This window comes from Pollicipes pollicipes, unplaced genomic scaffold, assembly GCF_011947565.3.
Source record: "Pollicipes pollicipes isolate AB1234 unplaced genomic scaffold, Ppol_2.1 Scaffold_2555;HRSCAF=2994_pilon_pilon_pilon, whole genome shotgun sequence".
NCBI classification, from domain to species: Eukaryota; Metazoa; Arthropoda; class Thecostraca; order Pollicipedomorpha; family Pollicipedidae; genus Pollicipes; species Pollicipes pollicipes.
Genome location: NW_023596136.1, coordinates 7489009 through 7500895, shown reverse-complemented (window position 1 = coordinate 7500895; position 11887 = coordinate 7489009).

Sequence of the window (11887 nt, the reverse complement as noted above, 5' to 3'; positions counted from 1 at the left end):
TCAATGCCATCTGGAGGGACTTGCCGTATCAGGGCCCCCGTCGATAAGGCGTAAAGGCGGTCAGACAACCACCCATTACGCACAGTGTCAGCACGGCCTGGGGTCCATTCTCAAAGCAGGGAGAGAGCAGGAGCCAGCGATTTACATTCTTCGGGACGTCTGCCAGGGCCCACAGCGCCTAACAGGGAGCTTTGTGTTGGCAGAGGGTGCGAGTCGGCCAGAGGTAGTGTTTAGGAGACCCGAAGAGTCCTAGAGGAGCTACCGGGACCGACGATCAAGGGTCCGATTGGATTATTCGGGGCACGAAGTGTTGGTCGGGTATATTCAGTGTCCCAGCCTGTAGGGACAGGCCCTTAAATGGCGGTCAGATGGCCGATTGCGCCGATCGCGGAACCTCTGAGTCGATATGGCCTATATGCCGATCAGGTACCGCCAGTACCGCACAGTCAGCTCCGATCGATATGATCCTGAGGGCCCACTTTCCCAATCATCTACAAAGCCGGAGATAGCGACTTACACTGGCCGGGGCCTCTGCATCTGTCAGGGTCCACAGTGCCTAACAGAGGGTCCTGTATTCGCAAGGAGCCCCTAACTGACCAAGTGCAGTGTTCGATGAGGCCCGGAGAGAGGCCAGGGCGGCCCGCCCGAGCCGACGATCAGTGCTCGGTTAGAGGGCATGAGGGCCCGAAGGACTGGCTGTAGATCGCATAAAGAATCACGGCCTGTTGGGTCGCGACCTTAAACATCAGCCAGAGGTCCTCTTGCACCGTTTGAGGACCGCCTGAGACAACGCACGTGTCTCAGTCGACCAGAGACCACGTGCACCGAACGATGGGACCCCTGTCAGTCTCAACACTGGGGCAAGAGTGAGGCCGCGGCCCCGAGTTACGTTGGCCTGGATCCCTGAAACAATGGCTGGGCCCCTGCGTCGGTCAGGGGCCTACAGTGCCTAACAGGGGGTCATGTGCCAGCTAGCGGCTTCAGTGCCTAACAGGCACTGAAGTGCCTACAGTGCCTAACAGGCTAGGTCATGTGTCAGTCGTAGGCTTTGTTTGAGGGGGCCGAAGTTGGCCACCGGGCCGACGCTGCGCCGCCCACGGAGATTGCCCACGCCGGGCGTGGAGGTTTTTGTTACTAAGTCTTGCGAGCGCGCATGTTTAAAACAACGTACATCATTCGTATCACTAATCGATTCTGGCTGAGTGTTGAACATTTTCTTCAGACATGGTCTGAAAAGTTAATACAAACTGTTGACCCATCCGATCTACAAGCTACATTCGCGGGTCCCCCAATATCTCTGTAGAATCCAGACAAAATTATGACAAAGCTCATAAGTTTCTATCGGCTTAGAAGGAGTCCACTGGAACATTTCAAAATACAGATCGCCAGCGTTTTATTCCATTAAATTGCTCAACTCATGGTCTCTTCAGTGTATTGAACTGGACAATTCAGTCACAGCTTATCTTGCTGCAGATTCTGGCTTCTATTTCCGGCTATAGAAGGAAACAAGACAAAAATGGTGAATGAAAAGTATATCCTCGCTAGCAAAAAGGCTATGTCTGGCGATTTTTTTAGGGGGGTCTTTTATCTAACAGGAGCTCTTTGCCAACCTTCAGCCTTCACTTTGCCAATGCTCTGGCCACGCGACTGAAAGGGAGCATGCCACCTTCTCTGAACTTGTCACTGAGTTGTTAGATCAGGTGCGTCCGATTTGATCGGTGGTTCCAATTTTTCTCGAAATCCTTCTGAACAGCCCAGAATATCGTTTTGAAGAAGCCCCTCATAGGGAAGGAGCATCTTAAGACTTCCCTCCTCACCACTATGAAAGTAGTAAATTACATTGGCCATGGTTTTCCGCATGTCTTCGCATGTCTTCTGTACTGTTTCATCACGCTGATTTGCCAAATGCTTGTTGTAAGAAATGTTCCGGACGCTGGAAAATACTCTGTTTAGAGGAAGAAGAAGCATACAAACATGAGGGCTCTTACCCACCGCGAATTCAAAGCAACGTTATCTTCCAGTGCTTCCAGCTGTGCTATTGTATCACACAGTATCACATCACCATATATACGATCATCGTCATTATCATGTGGCATCATCCAAAAGACCTCATGCGTCCAAACACTGCAATGGCTAGTGCTGCTGAATGTGTTTTCTAACAGCATCACTGCTGTAGGGCGCAGTGGGTGCTGCGCGGGTCCCTCCGTTTTGCAAAGCATTTTTTCGGCCTGTGGCAGTGAACCCTCGCACGTACGATAATCGTCAGTGTCATTCGGACTCCGGGTGTCGTCAGGCTGGCTAAACCGTTGGCGAGCTCATTGAGCACTGAGTATGCGTACAGGAATGTAGCGTCATGGTCACTGAACATCCGGCTCAGGAGTAACCGCTGTTACTATCAACGCGCATTGCGCATGACATTGACATGACGGGGTTTGTTTGCCAACCACGCTCGGACCAGGATCAAAGAGGATCGTTTCCTCCCGGCCCTCGAACCGGATCGGGAGCGGGTCGTTTCCCGCTCGAACCGGATCGGGAGCGGGTCGTTTTCCCGTTCGATACCGATCGAGAGAGGAGTCGTTTCCCCTTCAGAGGCCAAGGACCTCGGAACAGTGTACCCCGGAGATACAGCAATGGCTCACATGTGTTCATTGGAACGAGCGGGGAAAGAAATCCCAACAGCAGGCTATCCGGTCTCAGCGTATTTGGGAAGGGTTGAGGTTCCAATTTCTAAATGGTGCGCGGAGGAGTACTTATGTTTGGTTTTACATTTAACTGAAGTGCATTTTGCTTTCCCGATGAAATTTTATAATTTACAATTTATTTCAACATATATCATTTAGTTTCAAAACTGTGAACGTGCAAACAACCGCTTATTCACTACCAGGGTCATCAAATTTAACCCTGACTTTGGAGGTTTATGAACTAACTGAAGTAAGAGCTATTGCTTCTTACGTGTGTGATGCCCATAACTGCAGCTACGCTCTCCCACGTCGCGTTTATTTGGTTCAAGTATAAAGGAAATAAATAGACCAGAACAGACATATCAAGACAAACGAAGCTTTCAGCTCACATTTGCACGGGACGCGACCTTGGTGGGAGGCCTGGTGTGGCGCGCCAAACGTTGGATACCGTTCCATGTAACATGTTTAAATGCGTTCTGGGAGTGGTCAGATAGCTCAAAGTAATGTTTTAAGACTTTGACCTTGACCTGTGTCCCTGATACACTTTTTTGAATTCGGTCTGGGCGTTATTGTGATAAGTATGAGATTCATATCTGCCGGCTTCGGTCAGTGGTGTGCCGCTGGGGAGACCGGCCAGTGCTGGGTTAATGCGAAGTCTTAATCTATCACGTCTGCAGAAAATACGTTGGATAGCCCTTTTACGCGCACACTGTTATGTAAGTTGTGAGGCGTGTGTCATAACACGGCAAATACTTCAAACGTCGTGTAACTATGTTCGATAACAACCGCTGACGAGGAATTCCGTACAGCGACAACGCGGCATCTCCAGACAAGATACAAAACTGCAATGGCCCTCAGAAACCGTCGGGGTCAGTCATTGGGCAAATGACAAGTTCAAAAGCAAGGATTTCAGCGCCAAAATCACGTGACTTGTCTTGACCTGACTTGACCTGACCTTGTAAGAGCGTTGATCTTACTAGATACGGGCACTAAAAGTCACATAACAAATCGAATAACGATAAGTTAACTCAGTAACTGCATCTTCGCTTTTCATTTAACATGCGTGACGACTGCATTGCGAAATACGTAAAAGCTTAACGTTCCATCGTTACCCAGAAGGTCGGCCAGTAGGACAAGCCAATGAATATATGAAATACGGACTAGATAAATCCTTCGCACCACAGTGGTAACTACATAAAACTACAGTAAATAGTTGGGTACTCAAAAGCAAACTAATTTAGGTCTTAACAGCATTGTTTTGGGAAAAACACGAATTTGAACCGGATACGTGTCCCCTAAAACTGTTTGATGTCATCGATTTTGGTACCGGATGGACACAGGAAGAAACAAATAATGGCAGAAGCCACCTCATCTATGAGTTTTCCCCACTTTATGGCGAAGCTGGCACACCCCTATGAATAGTTATATCAGCCAATGTCGTTGTACTAGTGGAGCCAAATCCGAATCCGAACATGTGGAGCCGAATCCGAAGTCAGCGGTTGGAAACACGTAGCCCAGACCGTCCCATTAGCTGAAAATTATGAGGCTAGAACAGAAGCCGAATCTAATGCACCACGATGTTTCGGGGAACTAAAACTTCATTTCCATTAAAACTTAATGGGAAAAACATATCATAGCTTACGGACTGGTTGAAATCAGGTGTTTCCATTACGGACGAGAAACTTGTCCGAACTATCGTATTCGTCTTGCGTGTTGGTCTACGCACAATGTTGCGGAAAATGACTCCCCAAACATCGTCCGGTGTCAATTGATCTTGGAAATGACAGGCTGGTTTTGGCTTTCAGGCTAGCATGTGCCACAGCCTCAAAAAGCTGTGTGGTAGGTATACAGGCTTGACAGGACGTGCACACATGTCTTTATGAAGTAATGTTGTAAGGGCAATGACAATGCCGTTCTGCGGCGATCAGACGTGAAAGGCTGGCAAGACTTGTGCAGAAAATTCTGGGATGCGTGGGATGAGGCTGAAGTTTTTTTCAATTTTCCCCACGAATTGTGTGGAGAGTAAGTGCCTTCGCAAGCACAGAGAGGGTTCGCTGGCCTCCCCCAATATGCTGTGGACAGTGCTCCTAAGAAAAGCTCCCGTGGCCATTCCGTTTTTAATGTTGTGTACTCTGTTTAATGCCTTTCTCAAGAACTTTGGGGCAGAGTCATACACCTGACATATGTAGTCGATCTTTGATACAATAAGGCTCTGTAAAGCGGTTGTGCAGTCAGCCCTATACGCACATCTGAGGCAAGGCCTATGAAATATTCAGGGTTTTGAAACAATGATCGTAAAGATGTTTGAAGTATGGGCGGTGCGTTAGCTTACTGTCAAAAACGACCCCAACAAGCTTTCAAATCCCACTCGCATTCTGCAAATAGCATTTGCGGTAACGACCACTTAACGACCAGCTGAATACGAACTGGTTTCTTCTTGGGCGGAACCGCAGCACAATCCGTTTTAAACCCTCGGCCTGGTAGCGGAGAGGGGGCTGGAGGAGGGTTGGGAACACTCCTAAGTAGTTTTCTGAGGATACCTCTCCGGCGTGTCTTGAAATCGCGCCCCTAATGAATGGGAAACCCATTGAGGCATATTTTGACACCAAAGACGTGCGCCTGGCGTTTCTGGTTTTGGAGAAGTGTTATTTTTGTGGAACACTGCACGCCGACCTACGGCGGCGGGAGGCGGCAAACGACGATTTCGCGGACTGCGTACAGCGGGCCGACACTGCTACATTAATGAAGCCACACATCATACACCTAAAACACTTGAAACATATAAAATATAAAACCTCAGAACACATAAAACTTGAAATGAATTTACTAAGAACTTGACGAAGTACACGCTTCATTAGTTTTCGTCCGTTACGAGGCATGGTTTCTTACATATGAGCATGTAAAGCTGAAAAAATGGATTTTCAGCGCAATTTGACATTTGACATGACATGAGGGTGTTAAGTATAGACCTAGCAGCATTATCCTTACCACCAATAGCGAGATCTTGTCAATCGGCTGTTTTTTTATCACCGGGCTCTATCTTTCGTAGTTTGGAAACGGCAGGAAAGTCATATCGAAGCCTCCTGTCTGTCCGCGCTGCGAAAAAAACGGCGAGTCAAGGCGAGAGTTAAACAAGGGACTGGACCCTAACAGGGTGCCGACTGAGCTCTGCTGCTGTTCAGTCGGGATCACAAGACATCGCAGCTGACAAACTGTCTCAAACCTAAGATTTTTAGCGGCTTTATGAAGTCATGTGTTAACTTCCTCACATCGGAGAGACAATGCAACTTTGGGCCTAGTGGGTTGACTTGCTGCCCAATATGTATCGGCTTGGTTCATAATTTGAGACATGATTACAGCTACTCAAAGGCTGTCATCAGCATGTCCGTCGTTATTTGCTGGTGGGGATCAAGGGACCCATTTATATTTGTCTTCAAGGCATGGTTTTCCATGTTATGCCAATAACGGGTTTGATTTTTTTTTTGCTTGCGTACGGGAGTTGGATTGCGAACTGCTTTCGTTGTATTTTATGGTTGCTAGACTATCATGATGAACCGCCTTACAAATCAGTTTTTCAGCCATGTCATATAGGTAAATGACATCATTTTCCCCCACCAAAGGCCCAGCATAGCTCTCACCCAACTTCGTCTATGAACATTGCCACCAAAACTTCGTTTTCATGCGTGGTCATTTCACCATTGGCTCTAGTCATAGGGAACCCAAATTTTCTTCGCTCTGGCGAAAAATATAGCTACTGTAAAGCCGCTGAATAATTATCCCCCACCAAAGCCTGAGAAGACGAAAAAACAGCCTTACACAAACGCCAATAACCCAGCTTAAAAATGGCGCAAATCACCATTGCAGGGGACCATACCCAACAACCAACTACCATCTTAGTAGTAACTGAAAAGCTAATTCATGCAAACATTGTCATCTTTCATATTTTGGCATATGTGTTCCGTGATCCAAACATCGAACTCATCCTTGCTGACAGGGATGCATCGATTATGTAATTAATTGCAAGTTGTATGATAAACCTTTGTTCAGCTCCTTATCGCAGCATTTCTTGTCTGAGTATGCCGTATTGCAAGCTGCCATGGTGGAATGTCCTGCCGAGCTAGCCGGGAGCGACCGGAGCAGGCCTCCGGTTGGATGAAACCCAACTAATTTCGAACAGCGTGGAGCGTTGTGATCGGTGGATTGGTGGCCCGGTTGGCCCACGCGAGAGGCTGGGTCGGGTGTGCGTGTCAGGCCATGACGCGGGTGTGCCGTTTTTCAACAATAAACTGACAAATGAGCTTCGAGTATTTGCAAACCCGGCTTGTGATGCGTGGCAAGACTCGCGAAGCTAACTCCTCTGGTTTAGCTACCCCCAGTTCGGTGCTGTACCAACTATCTGACAGCTTGTTCTGTCTCCGTTGGCGGCATTCTTGCGACCCTTCTGGTACTGGTCAATATCCTTCAGTTTTTCCACGCATGCACACACGCATGCACGCACACACGCACGCACGCCCGCACGCACGCACGCACACACGCACACATGCACGCACGCGCATACGCATGCATGCACGCACGCGCGCACTTTTGAGGAGCGCCAGTGCGCCCCATTCAACGTTGCATGACGCTCGGGATAGAGGTATTGATAGGCTCTGGATGGGCTCGATCAGGAAAGCCAGCATTGACGTGTGACGGCAACAAGCGCATTGTTGTTAAAGGAAGCGTGCTCTGTTGTGTTCGTCATGTTCTAACAGCGGCAGAGCAGACATGCAGGTCATGCAAGCCTCCCCTGCACAATATTCACATCATGATTACACCTACGGCTCCTGTAAAAGCGTTGGTTGAGTTCCGGAACGTTTCTACAGGGTGAATCGCGGTAAAGGCAAAAGATTAGATCTTAAATGACAGGGTGCATGCTTTTAGGTTGTCAAGTCAAGACTTATAGAATAGCGTGCAGGCGGTGGTGGACTGAGACCACGGCTCCCTTTACGACAATCGCTGTGTGGTCTCTATGGGCACCCTTGCACACAGCAACATCGACGGAACGCAGCGGCGTCGCTACAGTCAGGGCAGCCGGCCACTGCCGAGCTGGCCGCGGACAGCTACGGGGTCGGGACCGTCTGCCGGCGATGCGGCGTCCGTGTGGCCTCCGCCTGCTCTGCTGGGGCCCGCTGCTGGCCGGCGTCTGGAGCCAGACGGCGCCGGTGCTGCACCTGCGGGGGCGGCATCGCGCCGACCGCCACGCCGTTGGACTAGTGCCGCTGGCCGAGACACAACTGCCCAGCCTGCTGGCCTGCTCACAGCTGTGCGCGCACCACCAGTCATGCGCCACGCTCAACTTCGGCCGTCTGCCCGGTGCGGCCAATTGTCAGCTGTTCTCGGAGAGCGTGTGCGACGTGGAGGGCGCCGAGTTGGTGCCCCGGTCCGGCACGCGCTACCTGGACGCGTACCGGACGCCGCCGGACGAGTCGGCGACCGCTACACTCTCGGCATGCACTGTCCACGGCCTGTGCCGGACCAGCTGTATGGAGGCACACACCACCTGCGAGCGGGAGGACGTGTGTGACCATCTGGCGCCGCCGGGCCGCTGGAGCTGTCGGGGCGGACTCTGCCGACCCGTGTCCGGCTACTGGGCCATCACCAAGCGGCTGGCCCTGCCGGCCTACCTCCGACTCAACACCAACGGCCGGCACGTCCTGTTCAAGCGCGTGCGGTCCTCCGTCTGCCGGCTGCAGATACGCGTGCGACTGCGTGGACGCACGTTCGTCCAGATCGACGCCATGCCGGACAATGACTACATAATATCCAGCAGCCACCGGTATCGGTGGACGTTCGCGCACAACGGCACCGTGGCGCTGATGTATGTCGACTCAAGCAACTTTCAGCACCAGCTCAAGTCCTTCAGTGTACCAGGGGCGCTTCCCGACTCTCTGTTCGTCCACTATTCGTTCGCCTGGTGTGAGGGGGTGCTGTCCCTCTCGAAGGACGGCGCTCTGATCGGCACAGCTACGCCTCTGGCGGCGATTCAGCCCCAGTTTTTAGCGCTCTTCTCACAGGACGTCGTCGCCGACTTCGAGTTTGCGTCCGACGTGGCTGACGAGTGGATGTTCGACGACAGCTTCTACGGGGCTGACCAGCAGGGTCTCATGACTCTGCCGGCTGGTACCTACCTGCTGCGCCGCCTGCCGGGGCCTTCCAGCGACGTGCGCATCAGTTTCTGGTGTCAAGCCAAGCGGGACTGCGACGTCGTGCTGGCAGAGCAGCTCCAGTTCAGCCTGTACATCAGGGTGATCGTAGGCGGCTGGGGAAACACCCAGACCGGCATAATGCGGGCCACGCCCACTGGCGATACATTCTTCAGCGAGGTCAGCACGCCAGGCATCCTCAGCAGCACAGAGGCGCGCCTCTTCCACGTGCATTACAGCTCCAGCGCGGTGTCGGTGCTGGACGGCAGAGGCGCCGAGGTGTACCGCGCCGCCACACCGCAGCCGCCGCTGGCCGTCCGCCTGCTGGGAGTGGGCGGCTGCTGCTCGGTGCGCGCGTTCAGGGTGGTCGGCGACCAGACGGGCTTCGAGCTGACGGGCTGGCTCAACGGCACCGGCTTTCAGAACGGCCTGGACCTGGCCGACCCCATCTAAATCTACACCGTGCAGTGAAAATCAGCCCCTGGCGCGATATTCCCCGCTCAGGTAAAAGTGCACCAGGCTGAAAAATGCACTAGGCACCAAAATTATTAAACTTTGTTCACAAATGTGTGTACCAACTGTACAAACCAATCCAGTCGCCATAACCAGTTTGCCTTCATTTGATAGAAAGCCAGTTCTAAAACTCCTCTTTTGGGGCAGCCCACATTAACACAATCTACGTCGCATTGCCCGAAAGCTTTCGTGAGGCTTCAGTCACACATATGTACATGACACGCAATTTCTGGTCTCAGTCATGTCCCTGATCTACTAGGTATGTGAACAGTAGCATTTTGCTGAGTAAACTAGATGTATTTGTTTCTATAACTACATCAACAGCCTGTAATGATAACGGTTACACCATCTACGATGTTCCTGAACGGTGCTATGAGGACTTTTCACCAACAAAGTGCAATGTCATCTTTCGGGTTTTGGTAGTGATCGACTAGGATGGGGATAGGGGAACAGCATATTATCACCGAACAGAAGTGATCCGTCATAATCACCCCAATTCTTCTTCCACGTTTTTCGACGTTCTTCGACGCTCAGGTCATGTCTGGCTAATGACCTAAGGTGGTTTTCGTCAAAGATCGTCGGATCAAAACGTGGAAAACTTGAGATATATCGGAGATGCTTTACAATTTGGCCTTCCTGTAATCCACATAGTCGTAAAACAACAGCATTGTTATTGCCTGACCTTCCAAGGACATGCTCTTGTTATGATAGGTTGCCGACCTAACATAACCCTACGCTCTGGCCGGACCTGAGTGAAATTCGCTCTAAAAACGCTGTCGGTTGCATTGATTCCCTACCCAACAGCATCCTTTCTTCATCTGTGAGTAAAGCAAATCACCAGCGGTAACCTACCTCACTTGACCAGGAGGTCTGCATTTTGAAACTTCGCATTTGAAATTTTTGAAACTTTGCGCTGCCAATATTTATCGGTTCCATTCACCCTTTTACTTCCTAGTGTCGCTTATGCACCTCTAAGCAGTGGCGATAGTCAAACACGCCAAGTGTGCGTATCGACCTTATTGGCCTTGCACCACAATGAGATCCTTTCACGGTTACGAATGAAATAATTGTCTGAACTATTGTCCTCGTCTTGTGAGTGGCATGTGCACAACTTCTCGACCAATTAGCCCTCGGCTGTTGTCAGGTTAAGGGAGCCCAGAAAAGGCTGAATGATGGCTGACTTCAGCCATGTATGTCATAGCCGGAATTCTCTCCTTAAAATGCCGGGATCACAAACCAGGGTCTTCTGATGGCGAGTCCAAAGCTCTCCCAACTGAGCTAACCGGAAAGGGCAGCTGGAACAGCTGGTAGAAGCACAGGCCTCGCAATCAAAAGGTTCTGGTTCGAATCCCAACAATTGCAAGGATATAGTTGGGATTGAACGCACACATGGCCGAATGACAAACATCATCCAGTCGTTCTCAGGACTTCATAAAACCGGACAACGGCCGGACAGGCAGGTGCCGAAACGTAGTGAACATACCAACATTCCAGTCGAGATGCAAAAGTTCAATCAATTAGACCATGCGTGGTACCAATACTCGTCTCGACCCTCCGTAAAATTGAGGTCCTAATCATGGCAAACTGCGTTCCTTTTTCGTTGTTTTTAGCATAATGCACTGTCTTGAACAGTTCCATTTTCTTGCCCAGGGATCATATAGCGGTCCAAACAAGGTCAACACAAGCCGCTGACTGAAAATGAGTGTCCCACCTTTATATTTCAAAACATACTCGGTCAAACCTCAGGACCAGTTACGTCTGATAATAAGCACCTGGTATTGCGAACTGGAACGCCATCAAGATATATGAGCAGATTACGTTTAGGTGTCTTGTTCCAAATAGCGCTGTTAGCGTGTTATCACAGCACTGCACTCCTTTCTTTCTTGGTAACCCCAGAGCAAAGCACTAGTCTAGGACAACTGCAGTCGCCCCCCGATCGCCATCCTCCTGACGACGGCAGAGAAAGCTTGCCTAAGGACAGTCGTTAGCTGTCACAGACTTGAGGTACCCACTTTCGACCGGAGCATTGCCTGTTTGCCGGCTTAAAAGTGACACTTCTTCTGGCATGAATGACGTCAGTACAAATGAGCGATTGTGATTGGCGCATCAGTCGGCGAAGGCCATTTACCGAGAAGTGCATTGATTGTAGTTTGAGCCAGTGCGTCACTATAGACTATGGGGTGCTCTGTTTCCTCAAGTCAATGTGCGTTTCGTAAAGAGCTACTGTGTTAAACCCCATAGCGGAGAAATCAGTCATAGCAGAACATTTTGTCGAATTCGCGTGATGATAGTCTCATGTTTATGGTCTGCAAGTTTCATGCTATGCAAGATTTTGCATGCGATTGCGTTTCCCTATTGCTGCATTTCAGATGTGGTTGTAATGAGTTATAATAATCTGTGCTTTTGTCTCATAATTGTTTTCATTAAGCTTGAGTCAATACATTACAAGCGACGCTAACGTGCTGTGAAATGTTTCTGGAGGTTCTATGGGATTCACCAAAACCTTGGTAG